General features: G+C 39.3%; 1 protein-coding gene across 1 annotated transcript in view; it reads right to left on the bottom strand.

Annotated features, from left to right (window-relative positions):
- Positions 1–19,849, bottom strand: part of LOC104315796 (poly(rC)-binding protein 3-like) — a 526,334-nt gene that overhangs the window by 417,648 nt on the left and 88,837 nt on the right. The window contains exon 2 of the mRNA XM_069778730.1: positions 1,439–1,576. The gene's annotated coding sequence lies outside the window, so the exon portion shown is untranslated. The remainder of the gene's footprint in view (positions 1–1,438; positions 1,577–19,849) is intronic.

Genomic DNA, 19,849 nt, shown 5'->3' with positions numbered 1-19,849 from the left:
ATTCCCCTTTTTCTAACTGGAGAGTAAGGCAAAGTCGAGACAGCTTTGATGTTTACACAGATCCCCTCAAAGAATGTGCAGTAGGAAAAAGCAGACTTTCATCAAAGTCGAAACATTGCTTGGATGCTAAGAAAAACAGCCTAATATTATACTAAACACATCATCTAGTAGCAATTGTAAAGGCACTATTATACTGCTAGATATTGCATTGCATATCAGAGAGCTGTTGGCAGGAAAATACTTGTCCGCTGGAGTATCCTTCGTTTTGTTCTATCGTGTTGCAGGCTCTGGCAAATTGCCTTAAGGTTTCTAGCTGGGGTGGGCTGTCACACAGCTAAAACCGTAATTCAGCTGCTGTACATTTTCCTTAAAAAGTGTCCAATGGGCCTGGGTTGCAGTGAAGATGGGTTTGCTCTACTCATTCAGCTCATGCTTTTTGCTCCAGCACAGAAGACAGGAGCAGATAGGGCCTTGTCAATGTTGAGGGTGCAGAAATGGGCAGGACCAAATACAGTGGGGAAGCACACACTCAGAGGGAGTTTCAGCCATCCCAATGGAGGAAGGCAACATTTTTATTATGCCTTTTGTAGAGACGCAAACCACCAGACGGAGAACTCCGAGGTAATCTTCAGGTTGGTTTTGTGTTTTGTTTTTTTTTTTAATTTTATTTTCTGCCATTTTAGTCATCTGTTTTGATTTGGATCATCTTTTTGAAAAATAAGTCATCCTCTGTACATGGGACTCTTGAATCTATTGGATTGGCTTGTTCGTACTTGACAGACCTCCTGGCTCACTGCTACGAACTGGAGAAAATGCTCCAGACCCTGCTGTGGTCTCTACCTCTACCACATTTTGGAACAGGTGAACCCAGAAAGAAAAGGGGATCATATAATTAGGTTCTGACTATCACATAAGTTGGCTACACATTTGCTTCTCAGCTAGGTAATTTTTTCCATTGCATTTTGTAAGCAAGAAAGAATTGCCTAGGGAAAGCAGGGAACACAGGCCCAGATCTGTAGGAGTCTAAGTACAGTCAGCACCGGGAAAATGAGTTTTCTTCCTTTCTTTCCTCTCTTGGATCTCTTTTTGAGTCATGAGGAGTTTGGACAGATTCGGTAGTAGTTAGATATTTCTTTTTCACCCACTCAATTTGAAAAGGGCCTTAACAGCACAACGTGCATAAAAAACCCCACAACACAGAACTGCCTATTCTATTAAATCCATGTTCAAGGCTTAAACTGAAAATACAGGAGGTGTCTGGCTTAGTACTTCTGAACGTATGTGGGGCACCAGTGTCAGAGACCTGGAAACAGGAGACATTTTTATCATCTTTTTCTCAAAAATTACTGGAGAGGAAATTCCTGAGGCAACGTTTAAGGCAGGATCACTCGTTGTGTACCTGACAATGCAAGACTGAGATGCCGGGACATTTACTCACCCTGCCAGCAAGATGATCTGTAGGTCTTGGGATTTTCTCTCTGTTTCCTTTCTCTAGTCCACTCATGCATCAGGTCCCTTAGAGATATGGGACAGCCAAGTGAATTTACGTTTCTTGCTCTGGGTGTAAGATGGTTTCCTGTGACAGAGAAGATATAGAGATCATATGTGGCATATGAAGGCACTGGGACAATCATTTCCAATCATACTATAATTCAAGTAGTTCCTACCTCCTGCCTTCAACAGTAGCCAATATTGAAGAATAAAACCCCCAAGAGATGGTTTCCAAATAAGCAGCCTGGGGGGATTATTGCTTAGTAAGTGCCAGAATCTTTTATGCTGCCCTATTTAGTTGTAGAGAAATAATATGTGTGAGACTTTCCAGTGTTTTACTCACTAGAATCTTATATCAATCAATTCTACTAGTTAACTGGGCACATTTCAAGTAAGTTTTTCTTTCATCAGTGTTAAATGCATTTATTTTTAAAGTTTCTATCCCACTGTTCAGGTACTACAGCAATGACCACGATCCCTTCTGAAATATTAATTCAGTCTCATCACCCTATGCATATTCTCTTTCCTGTACCTTCTCTAAATTATATTTTCTACTTGTTTTTCACCCCAGAATGTCTTCCTTAAAGATTATTCATTGTTTTTGTGGTTTTTTTTAATACCTATAGACTTTTCCTCTTTAAAGATGAACTGGCCAGACCTAAATATATTTCAGAATGGTGACCAAGCATTTCTGTTTCCCTCTTTTCCTCCCTGTACCACCAAGTGAGCTGTGGGAAACCAGTTCAAAGTCAAGCATGATAATCATCTATGGCACTTTTCTGCTCCATTTCCTTCAGAAAATCAGTGCATCTGGTAGAGAAGCGGAAGAGGAGAATTCAGAACGCACACACGAATCACATCCTCTACGACCACTGGGCTGCCATGGGTCAAGTGGAGAAAAGCAAACATGCAAACCTCCAAACATACTGCACTTAAGAACATTATTAAAAGCAGAAACGGGCAAATGCCTAGCTTTGAGGATTTCAGAGCTTCCCTGCACAATTTTTCTGATTTGTCAACTGAACAGTCAAGAGACTGGAATAATTCAGAAAAAAAGAAAGAACCCAACCAAGAATGGGTAATTATTTTAATTGCCTCATAAAGCCTAAAATACAAAGGACTTTCACTAGGGGTAACTTTGAAGGTGAAATTGGAAACTTCTCTTTAGAGATTTTTCTATTAAAGGTCATGGGTATCAAAATCTATCATCTCACTTTAGATCAGTTATAAAGCTACTATAAATAAAAAGTCTCCTATATGGCACCTTGTCATTGATTCCCACTTCAGTGTAATCAGCACTGCAGACACAGGAAATTCTTGAAATAAACAGCAGTATTCTCTACTTACTGCACTTAAAATGGAGTCAGGAGTTCTGCACTTTTATTTTAAGATATTTATTGTAATTGCTCATTGAGCAAATTATTTTATTACTGTTTAGATGAACACAACTACTATATCAAAATACAGTGTAACTATGACAACAGTAATTCATAGTTTACCACTTTCTTTACCACTAGGCAAATTAAGTCATTTTGCTGAATTATTTCTTAATAATAAAAATATGATAATTTCCAAGCAGCAGTGTTGACATTTACAGTTCTTAGAACTAATCTAATATCTTCTATGACAATTGAAAATACATCAATATATCTTTACTGGATAAAACCAGACCATACAACTGGAAAATATAGTGCCTATTCTACTGAAGCTGTTAGAGAACTCATGGTGACTGTTCCAAAGTTCTGGCTAAAAAAAAAAAAAAAAAAAATCCAGAAAAAAAAGTCAAATACCTGGCAACTTCGAAACAAACAAAAAAAAGTATAGTAAATTTACTCACATACAAATGAAAAATCATGCTAAAAAAGAAAAACTTGTGGAAATACAGTGTTTTTATATCCTTCAGATTACACTTTTATATCTCTCTAAAAAAGATTTGGGGATGTGAAGATGGAAGAGTGGGAAGTAAGAAGGATGACCTGAAAAATCTAAACCCAACATTTGCATCAATTTTTTTGACAGCTTAAACTGAAACGTGACTCCTGAAAACCAAGACAGCAAAGGGGCCCAGAAGAGCAAGCTGCTTGCTGAACACAGCCTCCCCGGCTCACGGGGACTTCCCAGCTCGCCATGTGGAAAGTCGTGCAGGCATGGCAGAAGGGCAGCGTGGACAGACAGAGGATGAAGAGGCTGGGAGGGTTACTTGGGACCAGTGCAGAACTTCCTTGTTCTGGCCTGCTTGGACGAAATTGGGGAAGCCAGACCTCAGCAGGACTTGAAACTGGTGAGGGACATGAGGAGCAACCAGATAAGCTTCTCAGGGAAAATCAGCAGCAAAAGGAAGACTGAGGAACAGGTAGTTGGGAGAGGCTGGTGAATCTCCATCCTTGTAGATAATCTACACTCAACTGAACAAGGCTCTGAGCAACGTTATTTAACCTTCTCTTGCTTGAACTAGGACATTGTTGATGCCCTCCAGAGGTCTGTTCTAACCAACACGATTCTGTGATTCTACAAAATACTTCATTTGCCTGAAGTTTTCTTCCCTCTGAATAAAAGAAGGGTGGAAGTAAAAAGAAAAACCAGGAAAAAAAATAAAATTAGCAATTTATCTCATATTTAATACTTTCCTGAAAGAAGAGATGCTGAATTTGAATAGAAAATACTGTGAACAGGGTAAAACTGTTAGACCACTACTAATTGCATTTCTATTTTTTATTTTATCTTTCACTCTCTATTACTTATATGATTTTGTAAGCCATTCACCTTGTTCTGCTTTTTTCCTTTTATTGAATTAATGTAGACTGATAAAAGAAGATTAACTGACAAGCTAGTTCTCATCAGACTCTTGACTGATCTAGGCAAGCTCCAGGTCTAGGTAGGTGCTAGGATTGATTAGCGCAGTTTGGTAGACAGCTTTCCCTGTGCCACATACTGGCAGTTCACAAGTGACACTACAATAAGTGGGAATAGATAGGACATGGAGATCTTGAGTCCAGCCTTCACAAAAGGACTTATAGGGACCTTTCATGTCACCAGATGTTTCCCTGGGCAGAAAGCTTCCAGGGACCATCTGGGACACCAGAGTGTAGGCATTATCAATTTTCCAGGTGCATGCTTCATCTGTTTCTCCCTCTTTGCCTCTTCATGTTTATCCAAGAAAAAGCAAGAATTTAGCACCATACACTTTTCAAGCCTGAGTAAGCAGCTTAATTATTCAGACAAAATACCATTGATTTGAACATGTCTGAACAAATGAAATTCAGGCTTGCCAACCTCATTGAGAAGGACAGCCAAACTTCTCAGGGAATTTCCAATTGTATTACTTACAGTTCTTGTTCCTTTCTTTTATTTCAGGGGCATTTGATACAGTACAACACAACTTCCAATATTGCACATACACAGCTTCTTTTAAAATCAGAGGAGACTTTGCTTAAGATGCAGACCTTCAGCTTCCTCTGAATTCAAGAGCAACCACCAGGAGGGCTACGAAGATGACTGGGGGCTGGAGCACCTCCCCTATGAGGACAGGCTGAGAGAGCTGGGGTTGTTGAGCCTGGAGAAGAGAAGGCTCCAGGGAGACCTTTTAGCAGCCTTCAAGTACTTAAAGGGGGCCTACAGGAAAGATGGGGAGGGACTTTTTACAAGGGCATGAGTGACAAGACAAGGGGTAACAGTTTTAAACTGAAAGGGGGTAGATTTAGATTAGATATTAGGAAGAAATTCTTTACTGTGAGGGTGGTGAGGCACTGGAACAGGTTGCTCTGAGAAGTTGTGGCTGCCCCATCCCTGGAAGTGTTCAAGGCCAGGCTGGATGGGACTTTGAGCAACCTGGTTCAGTGGAAGGTGTCTCTGCCCGTTGCAGGGGGGTTGGAACTAGATGATCTTTAAGGTCCCTTCCAACCCAAACCATTCTATGATTCTATGAGTCTATGTGAACCCAAAGACAATATATGAATCAGGGAAGCTGACAGAAGTGATAAAAAAATCAAATGGCAGGCTGAATTAAGCATCCACTAAAATGAACGAGACCATATACATCCATGAATGTGCTACCCTTAAACATGAAGTGTATCTCACACTCCATCGCTGACTTCTTACACCATAAATTCAAGTTCCTCTAACGTCATTCCATAGGGTCATTTTCCAACAAGCCACACCTTTTTTTCTTCAGTCTTTCCAAGTGTAAGCATTTAGAGAATGGACAATCATCTTCCCCAGTATTCACTTTTCTCACAGTAGGTGTGTTACAAAATAGAGACCCTATATACTACATTTACTAAATGTAGGTAGGAAGCAATTTCCCAGGCTATAAATTGACCGTATTACTCATTATGTTATTTGCTATAACAGTTGAACGCCAATGAGTTGCAGATCCAAAAAATATCCAAAAACAGCTACCCAAAAAGCCCTAAAATTAAGTTCTTGACAGATAATAACTAATGCTGTACACCCTACTCTTTATATTACGAACAATATGTACACTATATTTATGCAGAAGAAACCAGTATTTAAAACTCTTACATTTATCATAAAAATAGATTTTATTACAGAAAACAGTGCCTTCCCACAAGAGATTCACAACTGATTAAAAAGGATGGCTTGTCCTAAAACACTTACATGATTGCATGCAAAGAAAACAGATGGTCTCTGTAACAGTAATTTGATTTCTTCCAGTAAACATTACTCATGATATAGAAAACGCTTATGTTGATCTCTTCCAGAATGATGTGTGCGCTTTGCATCTCTCTTTAAATAAAGCCTGTAATTCCGTTCAAGAAACAGCACAGCAGCTCTAGTTTCCCAACAAACCAAATAAAATCAGGTAGTCTAATGCATCATTCCTCACTTAAGAGCCTGACAACACAGAGATTGATTTTAACTTTTCACTCTTCCCAAAGTGCTTAACATAATGCCATGCTCTTTCTCATTTACTCCTTTTGTAACACTTCTTCATACCAAAAAAAGAACACCATTTCTACCCTCATCTCTGCCTAAGAGAAGCATCATAAGCCAAAATACAATGTCTACTCTCTTCTGATTGCATCTAACATTCTTCTTTAGATAGCTGCAGGTGTGTAAGAAGGGAAAAAAGTCTTACTGATACATCTCCATCTGTCCACCTCAAATTTTGTTCTACCCCTTGAGTCACGCCGAGAATGCTGCTCAGGGAACTTCAGCACACAGATTTCCCCAAAATGACTCTACTCAACTTTTATGCTTCCCAAACACTGGATGCAATGTGTTTGCCTTTGTAAGGCAGACAGCCCTCATGAGGTCGTCTAAATCACTAAGTCCTTGGGACCGAACTGTGGATGGGAACTCTGTCACTTGTTGCCACAGGATGACAGTCTGGGCTGATAAAGGATTCATGTTGCCTTTCACACATCTTTTGCACTGGATGAATACAGGCGGATCTTTCTCAAAGGTATAAATTTAACCCCTAAGAGTGCACCCTTAAATCTGGCCCTAATTTTTCCAGGGACGTCACACCAGGGTATGTTCCATCATCTGCAAGTAATAACATTCCTGCTGGGATGTAACCTTATTTGTCATTATCTTGTCTTGTTTGATTACTGTCGCTTCACCTGACTGGCCTGGACTTAGCCCAGCCACATGAAGTAAGGGCACAAACCTATTAAATGCCTGCTGGGAACACCCTAAGCTGCAGCTCTTGTTGGTGGGAATTAAGGGTTCTCAGTACATTGTAACAGGTACTCAGACCCTTGAGAAATTGGGCTCTTAATTAGATATTCCCTCATGACATTGTGTGATTATTTAATGTTCTGACAAGATGCCTCAGCAATCTCACAGGCGCTGAATTAACTATCCTAGAAGAGCTCTTTGCCAACTGCAATTCTGTGAAACCTTTGTCATGCTTGGCCATGGAAGCAAATTGCATTTCATGGAGCATATGAAATGATTTACCCAATGAATTGGCTGAATTATATATAACACGAACTACTGGCCAGGCTTGAGATGTCCAGTTTTAAATAGCTGTTCCTTCTTTGTCTCTTTCCTAATCCCTCGCATGTGCCCTCCCCTCCACCCTTCCATGCACACTTTTTATTGTCCCACTTGCTGGCAGAGCTCAGCAGCAGCAGCAGCAGTCCTTGTGGCAATGTGGGATGATTCATCACGCAGTCTACATGAGGCAGATTAATACTGCCAGAGCAGTCCCTTATAAATTTCCCTTTCTCCTGTCTGGCTCATCTGCATTATAATATTTGTTACTCACACGTAAATTTCCAGCTCAAGCCTATCCATCCAGGGGCTGCTGAAGTTTTTTAATCTATACTGAAAAGTTTAACAAAACCCCAACAGAGCAAACGTTTCTGCCTTGCAGCTGACGCCATGTTATCAAACACATTAATAAAAGCTACAATAAGCATGAAAAACAAAGTGTAAATAAACAGAACAGGGCTGAATGACATAGTATCACCTAACAAATGCACACAACAAATAGTCATCTTTCTATCATTCCTTACACATTACAGTTTTAGGCACAATCACCTCAGGGGAAAAGGGCATAGCATCAAATGTTTTCCATAGGATTTTAGCAACAATCCCATTCTGGTTACTAAACCCTGGCTCAAGTGTGCAAAATTATAGTGCTTCGCAATCAATATTCATCTCACCTCCACTTTGTAGAAATGGAAGCTAGAGAAGGAGTATTTGGACCACCTATCCTAACTCCTATGACACTCAAATACCCACCTCAGACCCAAGGACTGTAGTCTTGAGTATATCAGCTATAGGGAACTGAAACATGTGCTGCAGGTAAAGAATAATAGAGACAATGACTGTCACGAGAGGTATTAAAGTACTCCAAAGGTTGTATTTTTAGAAAAAGCTTTATTAAATTTTAAACTTCTCCAGCCCTGCCAGGTTGCAACACACTTTCTGAGATCACTACGCAAAAATCACAGCACTTGCATGCTCTCTGCTAAGGCTTGTAGTTCCTACGCTTGCAACTGCTTTTCAAAAGGTGTATTCAACTCCACTTATCTGTGGTCACAATTTCTACTAAGCTCAACTGAAAGAACTCACAGGCATGGAGTCTCTCCCAGCCTCCTCCCTGCCCTCCTACCCAGGCAAGATTTTTGCTTTACCTGCTTACCTTTTAGGGAGGCTTTTTTCATCCTTCTGTTGTTAACAACATCTCCATTGACTACATATTTTTTAATGAGCCTTCAACACAACCTTAAATTGTGTCTCACAAGCATCATCAAATCCACTTCCACAATGAGGAGTCTAACTTCAGATAAATCATTCTACCAACTAGTTTCAAGTACAACAAAAAGAGTTCCTTGAGTGCTTTATGCATTCTGGCAAGCATCTGCTTTGCCAGGAGTGGATTAAATAACACTACCTCTATTATTCTAATAGTGTGGGTGATCATATAAAATATTTATATCATGAACTGCAGACAAAATGCGTACTCTAAATTATGCTCGGAAGCTCAGCAAGATCTTATATTGATAGAAAAATACCTCAGTTTAAATAATTGGGCAATTTTAGTTATTCCTTATTCTACGGATCTCATGTCATTTTGCTGTTCCCCCTTGGGAATGTGATCTATTTTCTATGTTCAAGGGTTTCCTGTGTACTAGTACAAACATCTCACCCACATCATACTGAATCACAGGGACAGCACAGAGGTAACAATAAAAAAATACAAATGCCGTCAGTGCAGATCAATTTTCTGCCTGAGCTTCTTCATTGCATTATACAGGGCATCAGACAGTTTTTAGTATATAGCTATGAAGAAATTTGCTTAAGGCTCAATTTTCAGCTGAGTTCCAAATTTGCAAACAAAGACTTTGCATATGCAGTTATTTGCAAAGACTGTATTCACAAAACCCCATCAATGTGGTAAGCTGGCACCAATCTGCAAGAATAATGTTTATACAAACCAAATATCCTCTCTCCCTAGAGTTGTATTCTTGATTTTATTTGGGTTACTCCAATTCACTAGGTAGGTATGCATGACTGCTTTAGGATCACAAGCCCATTCTCACAAAAGTCACTTGTTTCTGCAGGCTCAAGTTCTAATTTAAAGGGGTTGTTTTTTCTTAAAACATGGCAAAAACTATGCTTTCCCCACATTTCATTATTATACAGTGCAAGATGGTTGGCATCAGATTCTGCAAGTGGCTAAATGCAACGTATGCATGCTTGTGTTTTGTACAGCCCCGGGACAATGTGACATGAGGAAGAAGGGCATGAACCATTCCTGTGCAGAATTTTCCCCGGGTAGCAGCATTTTCAGTCACTCTGGAGCCAGTAAGGCCAGCTCACTGAATCCACACCAACTTTGTCTAACCCTGATGATGCTTTGCTAAGCATCATCAGCAAGGAGAGGAATGAGGACATGGGCAGAGGGAGGGCAAAGTGGCACACAACAGGGAGTGCACTGTGCCTGTTGTGTGCCACTTTGCCTTCCCCTCCATTGGCAGAAGGCATCAAAAGCAATCCCGCTGCACCTCCCATGCAGCCTTGCACATGCTACGAGCAGGCAAGCTCTTTAAATGCGGATATCTCAGTTAACAGCTGAAGTCAGCTGTCAAGCAGATGTCCAAGCTTATGGCATTTTTAGTGGCCTTGGAGAATCTTCTCTGCAGACTGTCACGTGTGGTCCTCTCTACACTTAGATTCAGAGATTACTCTAGGTTGCCCATGCCCAGCTCAGCTCCCATTGCACACAATTTCCCTGACAAAACCAGCTGCACAGTGCTGTTGATATGTGAGGTTCACCTCCTCGAGCTAACAGAAATGCCTTGCCCTCCAGCCTTACTCCAGTTAGTGAGGGCAGGCATGGGCAAGGGCAGCACAAGGAAGGGAAGCTGGCAGGAGACGAAGAACAGGTTTTCCTTGACTGTCTTGCTCTTGTCAATTCTGCCTCAGCTCCAGCACTGCCACTTGGCAAGGGCAGAGATAGGGCAGCAAGGCCCACCCTTTCCAATGAGAAATGGGGCATTAAGCAGTGCCTGCTTTCCCTGATCCCTCCCCACTCCATGGGTCTGCTCCTTTATTTAGTAGGCACCTCGCACTCCAGTGTTCTCCAGCGCTCTCTCTCCTATCTATCTCCCCCAAGGACTGCCTTTCCCCTTGCCTGAACAGGAGTGCCCTGAGAGCAGCTCCCAGCCCCCTGGTTGCCAGCTCCTTCTGCCCAGGCTGCAGCTGGGTCATGGCAGCCACTGGGATCCAGTGCAGCCAGAGGAGTAACTGGTCTGTCCATTCATCCTCTCTGCGCTGGGCAAAGGACTTAGATACCCAGTACTCTCAATTTCAGTAGATCCAAAAGCATAAAGTCAATCGCACTCAAAATCAGGATGATTTTCCAGAAAAAAACCACAATCATGGTATTGTAGCCTGTCCTGTGACTTGTTAACTTCCTTCTCTTCAGCCAGCATATGCAAAACTGCAATAACTTCAGACTGAAAAGTCAGCCTTGAATGCATTTAAAATGTGCACATTTCCTTTGCTGTTTATGCAGACACTACATTGACTCTCTGCTCACATTTGTAAGAAAACCTATGCATTTCCCATCACTGGTCTGATTTCTTCCCACTTTCTCAACCTGACCCTCATGCTCCTGCACTCCCACCAGTCCTTTTCTCCTTTTACTGTCCCCAGCAGAGCAAAAATATACAGCTAGAAAAGTGAACATGAACATCCATAACCCAGTAAGCACTCATCCCATGTATTAGGTTTTCAAATGATTTTTCAATAGAGATTTATCAGCTGCCTTGCTAGCGGATAGTAAAGCACTCAGCCAAACAGCACCTTCTCTAGCTTACTACTTTAATGATACTTAAAATTCTTAAATAAAACAGAATCAATTCTCGATCATTCAAAGTATGTAAACCAGTTTTGCACTGCTCTCTTTTTTTGCAGCTACCATCAACTATAAAAATACAGAAATTATCCAATAAATTTTGTTTATTGCTCAATAAATACACTCAGTAATATACTGCTCAGTAAAGAGTTTTTATTAAAGACAACAACATGACAACAGAATTATCCAAGTACCTAATGTAATTCATTTCAGATTTGTTCCATGCCTGGGACCCTAAAAGCACTTCCACCAATCTGTTCCTTCACTATCTCCTTGGACACGACCCCAGGAACAACAGAAATCCCTCATCCCTGCTTAAGCAGTCACATCTTGCCCTACAGCAAAACAGAAAAGCATCTCACATTATTGAGAGAACCCTTCCCAGTATTCCTGCAGAAATAGCAAGGTGTTTGATTTTCACTTCCATTTTAATCTAGACACCTTAGCATCAGACACACTGTTGACTATTTCAAGGTGTCTACCCCGGACAGTAAGCAACTAAGGATATGGCTGGAATGTCCACAAGGCTGCAGCCTACATAAGAACTGCATTTAGCCTAAAATTTCAGGTAGACTCCAGCAGTCTGACACTGGGGGAGGGAAATATTTCAGGTAACCCGAGAGGGTCCAGTCCCACAACAGGATTGCACTCAGATGTGAAGCTGAGCTGTTTATTTTATATTTAAACAGCCTTGCTGACATTTGTATGCTCTGCAGAGCAAGGAGGCAGATAAGACTTCAGGTCAAGCCCGGCATTCAGCTACTTAGCAGTATGTCCCAAGGTGACAAGGAGGGCTGAATTTTTGCATCCTTTCTTTTGGAGACCTGGTCAACAAATACAAAGAAGCAAATACAGACCAACCATTTGAGTAAGAACTGCCGTGTCCAACACAAAGAGAAAATCTATTGTGCTTTGAATTTCCTTGCCCTAAGATCTTCAGTGACAACACATTGTCAGCAAGTAGGATTCTATTGATGCAATCCTCCTCCCCCTGGCAAAATAAGAACCAGGTTCCCCAATACTGATTTTAATATTAAAACATGTTCAGAGAGAGTCTTTTTCAGGTTCTCGCTGAAAGTCTTGCTTGACTTTATGGCTTGTCACAGTTGACATGATTCTTAATCAGAGCTCCTTTAAAAACACAGTGAATAAATAATAATATCTGGAAAACTAGGACATTCAAACTTTGATTCACATAGCACATCTCTCTAGTCTTATCATACATTATGTATAGCTGTACTATATTTTGAAGGAAACCGCTGTGACGTGTTTTCAGTGGGAGATGTACGCATGACTACAGAGTCTACAGCATATCAAAAAACAGGATTCTGATCTGTGGAAGATGTTCAGATAATTAGGCAAAACTCCAATATCGGAACTTTTTGCCCCAAACCAGAAATATTTTGGGTTGATAATGAAACACTTAGATTCTATATTACCATGAAGGTATCTCGGGAGTTATAGTTTAGGTGCCCCAGCAGCCCAGTGTCAAGGATATTTAGTTTTCCTAAAACTCCAGTTTGCTATGTGAAGACTACGTCATTAGAAATAATCAGACTCCAGCCGGTATACAATAAAGACCCATAGCTGTCTACTTTTATCACGTTAGTTTTGCTTTTTAAAGCAATGGTAATTATTGACAAATTGGTATTGACTCTGATCTCTTTAACTGTTATGTAGATAAATTTTCATCCTTATCATTTACTTGACAGTACTAACATCATATCCCAACTTTAATGATGTGACTGAATTTAAAGATTCATAAATTCATTACTACAGCACATATCAAGGTTAAAAGAGGGAGAATTCCCTTATCAGTATGAAGGACTCGTACAGTTTGCAACAATCCTAGATGAAATTACCCTTTTGTCTTTCAATAAGCAGAAATCTCCTGCAGTGGTAAATGTTCATAATGGACTGTTTCATCTTGGCAATCATCTGAAAAGCATCTAATTTAATTAAAGCTTTAGGACAAAGTGATCTCTCCTTTAACAATTAAATATTTATGTTAACACACATATCACTTAATTGGCATAACATATCAAAGGGTATTAATTGATTGTATAGTGTGTAAGGACTGAAAAAAAGAAGTCTAGCACAGGTTTAAAAGCCTTTTCTGTATTAAACACTAAATAAAAAATTGCAAGGCAGAGGAAGGGCATCAAAGATACCCTTACCCCAAAGATAAGACAACTGAGATTTTAATGATCATTAGCTCTATGCTACCACTATGGTAACTGCTGGCAGTACAAGCTGTATGACAAGTCACCAGAAATGCTGTGTTCACAGAAGCCGCATTAACTAATTCTGGAATTGAGAGAAAGAACAGGAGCAGAGATTAGAGAGATCCCAGACTCAACAGTAGGTCTGTGTATTCTTGGTCATTAATCACTGTTGAACACTTGATTCCAGAGCTGCGCCAAAGCAGCTATAAGTGGCATAATACTATCTATGTCAACATGAACTGTATAACGAAACAGTATCTACAGCCTACATCATCTCGACAAAGATCAAAAGAATGTATCACATTTTATTCAATTATCTGGCAGAGAGAGACAGAATTTAAATATGTAAGCCACACTAATTGGAAACATCCTTTTCAGGCTTTTTTCTGCCTTTTTCCTAGGGAATTAGAACATATCCGTGAAAGGGAGGAGGTGAGAATTTGTCTGAATAGTTGCTAAAATTAACTTAAATGTGCAGTTACAGGCCATCTCTTCAGCTAACAAGCACTTACTGATACCATTTTATTTAGTAAGAAGCTGACTTCTACACTAACAAGAAGCTCAATGAGGAACATTCAAGCAACTTCATGGGGGGAAAATCAGAAATTAACCTCTTATATACTACTTTTTGAGGTCTTACAGGCTGTACTGTTAAAGCCACATTTATTTATTTCTCTATCAAAGGTCAGAATAGCAAACCCCAAATGAACAGATTTAGACGTTCAGTACCAATTCAAGGGACTAGTTCTGACATAGATATGTGCGATTACTCTGTTATACGGTCATTTGGAAGTGTAAAAGCTGCTCATTGAAGTCGCAAATATTAGCAAATAAAACCTGTTTAAGCTATAGTGTTGACACTTTAAGCTGGCATGAACAGATGCTGCTACCAAATGTAGTCCTGGATCTCTCTGTTAATGTTGCTGCCTTTGTGGGTTTAACCCAGGCCAATTCCTTCCAGAAACACTTGTGGCAACATCAGAGAGAACACAGGCAAGGGAATAAAGCAGTGGGGTGGAAGGAGGACAGGATCACTTCCTTCAGTGGCAATACAAGTTTACAGTGCTTGATCTCATCTCCACCCTCTTTCGTAAAAGCAGAAAAGGAAGCAGGAGGGAGAGAATATCTCAACCCCAAACCAGGACTCTTCACTCTACATCTCAGAACTAGCTGCAAGACCCAACCAAGGGTATGCTTCCATTATTCGCTAGTGAAAGAAGAAAATATGACAACTTGCCAGAAATTCTAGCAACAAAAATTTTAGAATTTATGCACTCCTAATAGGAAAGCATACCACAGGATGAGTAACAAATATCTAGCAAATAAAGCGAATGATGTCTAGGAAAAGACAAGGGAGTTTTAAAAATGGAGTGGTCCTCTGTGTAAACAAAGAAGGGAGACACAGGGCGTAAATTTGCTATGTGTGACATCCCCAAAATAAAACATAAAGTCATATAAGCATTACTAGTTATTTCAGCCATATACTGCTTGAAAATACAGTGTGTGGACGCTCCCCAGTGTTTATTAAAAAAACTATGTCAATATCTAGTCCCAAATTTCAGTGATTTTGAAAAGCTTGTTTCTTATACATATCCTGATCACTACTATACTTAAAGCCCTTGCATAGGAGCAGCTGCTCATGAATCTTTCCAACACAGTTCTGTGCACATTCATTTGGCAATGAACTTTCTCACCATGATTTCCTTCTAAATAGATTACATGCTATTCATCAGTTTTCTAGGGCTATGTTTTACAATTAAGAGCAACATTTGGTTGCCTGAGGGCCTTTAGAAACAAAAGGAAGTAAACATTAAAGAATTGTTCAGGAAACTTCAATCTAAGTTGGACTGAGCAGTTGATGAAGGTTTTCTTCAGAAGTGTAACATGAAATGGCTACACTAGATCACAACATAGAGTCCAGTACTCTACCTTTGACAACAGCTAAAAACAGATACTCATGGTGAAAAAAAAATTAAGAATCAATCAAGTAAAGAAATTCTAGTAATCACTGTGTTTGGGACTTTCTGAGCCTGGACTGTTTTGTCCTTAATCAGTGTAGAGACATCACTTTTAAATATATTTTTCCAATTTATACCGAAATCATACATACTTTCAGCATCTAAAATAGTGTAGAAAGAAAAGTATTTCCTTATGTTTTAAAAATTCTGCAACTTTTTTTGATGACTTCTGTTTCTTGAATTGTGAAACACTGAACACTTTTTTTTGTTTAACATTCCCATTTCACATTTAACCATATCCCCTCTCAGCTGTCTCTTTTCAAAGCTGAAAAACTAGGCAATAAAATAATAGATGATATTCAGTGTTGATAAATTCAAAGGAGTATATATGGAGAAGAAAATGCCCTCTTACTATTCAAATACACTGCTGGGTCTGAATTAACTATTGCTGTTGAACAGATCTCAGAATCACCATGGACAGTTTTATGAAAAATTCCAGTCAGCTGAAGTGGTGGTCAAAAAAGCAAATATAATATTATTGATAACCAGTAAAAGAACAGAGAACAAAATAGAAAACAAATTATAACAAGCAAATAATAACAACTAATAATAATAATTAATATCAGCATAATTGAACATTATTATTATGTTATTATTATTTATTTGTTATTACTATTTATTTGTTATTATTATGCTATTGTGCAAAACTAGCATGGACCCATACCTTCACTGATGCACACAGTTCTGCTCCACACTCTGTGAGAAAGAATAGAGTAAGGCACAGCAAGGTATATATTATATACTACCCCATACAGAGATCTCAACAGGCTGGAAGACGGGGCCAACACGAATTGAATGATGTTTAACAAAGATAATTACAACATCCTGCACCTGGGATGAAATAATCCCAAGCAGCAGTGCAGGCCAGGGACTGACTGGATGGGGTATGCATCCCTGCAGCAATGAAACCAGCCTGGGGCCTCGACTGCATCAGCCAAATTAAAATCAACAGATGAAAGATTGTCACTGTTTCATTTGGCATTTGTTAGGTCACACTTGGAATAATGTGTCTGGTTTTGGACCCCCACTTCAAAAGAGCCATTGAAATATTGGAGATCGTCCAGTGAAGGGCCACCAAGTTGATTAGAGCGTTGGAGACCTTGATGTGTGTTGAAAGGTCGAACGAATTCAGTTTGCTCAACCTAAAGAAGAGAAGGGGCAGAGGGAAGTCTAATCACATTCTCTCAATACCTAAAAGTTAGTTATAGAGAAGAAGGACACAGCGACAGACAAGAAGCAAAGGGCATCAGTTGCTTCAAAGGGAAATTTCATCAGTCTATATGAAAAACTTCTTCACTGTGAGAACAACCAAGCATTGGAGCGGGTTGTCCAGAGAACTGGTGGAATCTCCCTTGCTGGAAGTAATTCAGGACTTGTTGGGCCAATGGATAACCTAATCCAAACCCTTGCTGTCAACTGTAGGTGGGCTCAGATGATCTCAGAGATCCTTTCCAACCTAGGCTTTTCCCTGCTTCTACACGGGAGGGCAGTAGGCACAATGGAATTTCCGAAACAGCTTCCACAGCGGGCAAGAAGTGGCAGACTAGCACTCATTAACAATGAAAAAGAAATGACAGAGGACAGAGAGGGGGGAAGACAGAGGTTTACAGCATCATAAAAGACCCAGAGAAGGTAAGTATGGAACAGATATTCAACCTTTTTCACAATGCAGGAAGGAGGGGATATAAAATGAAATTTTCAAAGGGAAGACTTGAAAGAAACCAAAGTACTTTTACCAACAAAACATAACTGACCGGTGAAACTCACTGACTTATATTTTCTGGGTATCAAAGAATAAAGGGAATCAAAGGGACATTCTGAAATGAGTCCATCAAAGGCTGTTAATAGTAGAGATGTAGAATCAAACTCTGGACAGGAAGTTAACAAGCACCAAGCTGACCGAACATGGGAGAGTATACCATGGCAAGGATCATGGTATGTACTCATGCCTTTTCTGAAAGGATTTTCCATATTTGGAAACTTAGAGTTCATGGGAGACTGAGAATGTTTTACCTAAAAAAATCTCAACAAAAATAAATTCTGATGCCTTTACTGCCATGCCTGAATCAGGAAAACATTCACCAGCACAGTGGCTCAACACTTTTTTTCTTCTCCCCCCCCGCTTTTTTTTTTTAAGTTTTCCATTGAAAAGCTTAATTCTTTTCCTGAGGACAAAATTAAATCCTGCAATATATACCAAGTTCGTAAGCTTTTGGGTAGGTGACTACGTAACAACCAACATTTGGCCTATTTTTCTTTTTTAACTGATGCTGGGAGCACTGAGATGGAAGAAGGATCATGCATATGATTATAGCAACAGTGGGAATTCTCCTGGCTTTACAAATGAGAACCATGGCTTACCACAGGGAAGCCACAGAACGCCTTAAGGCCCCAACTGTAGCAGCCTGTCTAAACCTGCTGTGCAGCAGGATTTGTTTCTTAAAATTCACAATTTACATCTTTTTGCCAGAAGGGAGGTTGCATATTCTCCTGTTACAAAAAAAAAAAAAAAAAAGAAGAAGAAGAAGAAGAAGAAGAAGAAAAAGTGTAGATTTTATCAGTAGCCTTTGGTAAGTATTTATTTCTTTCTTCTAACCAAAAGGCTCCAAGGGAAACCTGACTCATTTAAAAGTGAAAGATGAGCACACATGCATTTTCTTGATAGCAGTCTCCGAGCATGATGCTGCAATGCTGCCCCATCACAGCAGAGCTCTGGTTAGTTATTACAAGTGATTATAGGGACTAATGCAGGGTAGACGTACTGATACCAAAATTTCTCTAGGTTTTCACACGTTACTAACATTAGAGGACTAAGCACTAAAACTGTTACTTCTTCAAACAAAATCTTCTTCTGATAGCTCCAAATTTCACTGCTGCTTTTTGCTGTGATCAAGTACCAAAACCAAGTGGCAGTACCCTAGGATGATACACATCTTTTAGCTATATTCACAGGCATCCTGGCCCACCATTTTAACTGATTTTAAGGCTGTGTATTACATCCATTCTGTCAAAATATTGATAAGAAATTCAAACATCCAGATTTGAGTCACTTACAGCACATGGCTCAAACACTCGCTTCCCAAAATGAACAGCAGAGCATTAAATTTCTTTCTACTTTGCTTTTCAAAGTTCTTCAAAAATCAGAGGTAAATCAGTGGGCCTGTTCATGTATAAATATCACATTTATGAGATCCATTGTGAAGTATCATTTCATTCTTTTGTGATCAAATGCAGGTTCTTTAAAGGATTCGATTATGTTTATATAAAAATGTCTGTACATTCAATGTCAAAGAAACAAAATTTTCTTTTGCAGATGGTGGTAAGCAATTGTCCAAAAGTGCTGAAATCTGCTTTATTCCAAACCACTACATTAATTTCCTATTGCAGTGATTTGCAAACTGTAATTTATCAGTTTTTTTTAATTTGTAACAGTCAATTCTGTTCTTCAGCAGAGACATTCTCTGGGTTGCCTTGGTTTCGCCATAGAAAGGATATATTTCTGTTTTCTGGTGTGTTTGGACAGATTAGAAGGCCACGGAACTGGAGCAAGAATACCCAGCAGATTATTTGGATTTTAAATACAAAGAAAGAAAGCAAGCCGCCCAACCCTACCCACTTGAATAATGATGTTAATCTGGTGAGACTTAATGAGGAAGTAGCAAATATCAAGTTACATGGATGACTCTAAAATATTGGTGTGGAGCAATGGATTTTACAAGATTTTTAAAAAATCTAGGAAAGAAAAGTTTAGATTTAGTAGATTAAATAACATTAATTGAATGCATGCGCTGTTTTAAGATGTTTAAGATGAGAAAAACCAAATAAAACTATGAGGCAATGCTAGAACCCCCAGATAAATATACTCCTTAGACCAGTAAAGAGAACAATTAATTTAATCTAAAATCAGGATCCATTTAAATGAATCACAAGTTACTCTTTAAATATTTTTTTTCAGAATAAATAAAGCAGATTATCATTATTCTAATTGAATTTCAAATATCTTTGGCCCCATTTTGCTGCTATTTGGAAGACATTCAGCAAAGTGGAAAAGGTTTGTGGATCTGTTCCGTCAAGACAATGAGCTATTATAAGCAGATAATCAATGAGTTTCAGATATGGTTGTCAGCTTCTTAAACACAAACAGAAAATCAAACTTTGGAGAAGAACAGAATTGATGTTATTATCCTGTGACCCTAACTGAAGTTGATTTTTCAATCACTATGAATATGAAAAATACAAAATAAAACTACAGAGTGCTCTACAGCTACTGCATTTAA

Source organism: Haliaeetus albicilla, chromosome 3 (assembly GCF_947461875.1).
Source record: "Haliaeetus albicilla chromosome 3, bHalAlb1.1, whole genome shotgun sequence".
NCBI lineage: Eukaryota > Metazoa > Chordata > Aves > Accipitriformes > Accipitridae > Haliaeetus > Haliaeetus albicilla.
This window is presented reverse-complemented; position numbering and strand designations above follow the sequence as displayed.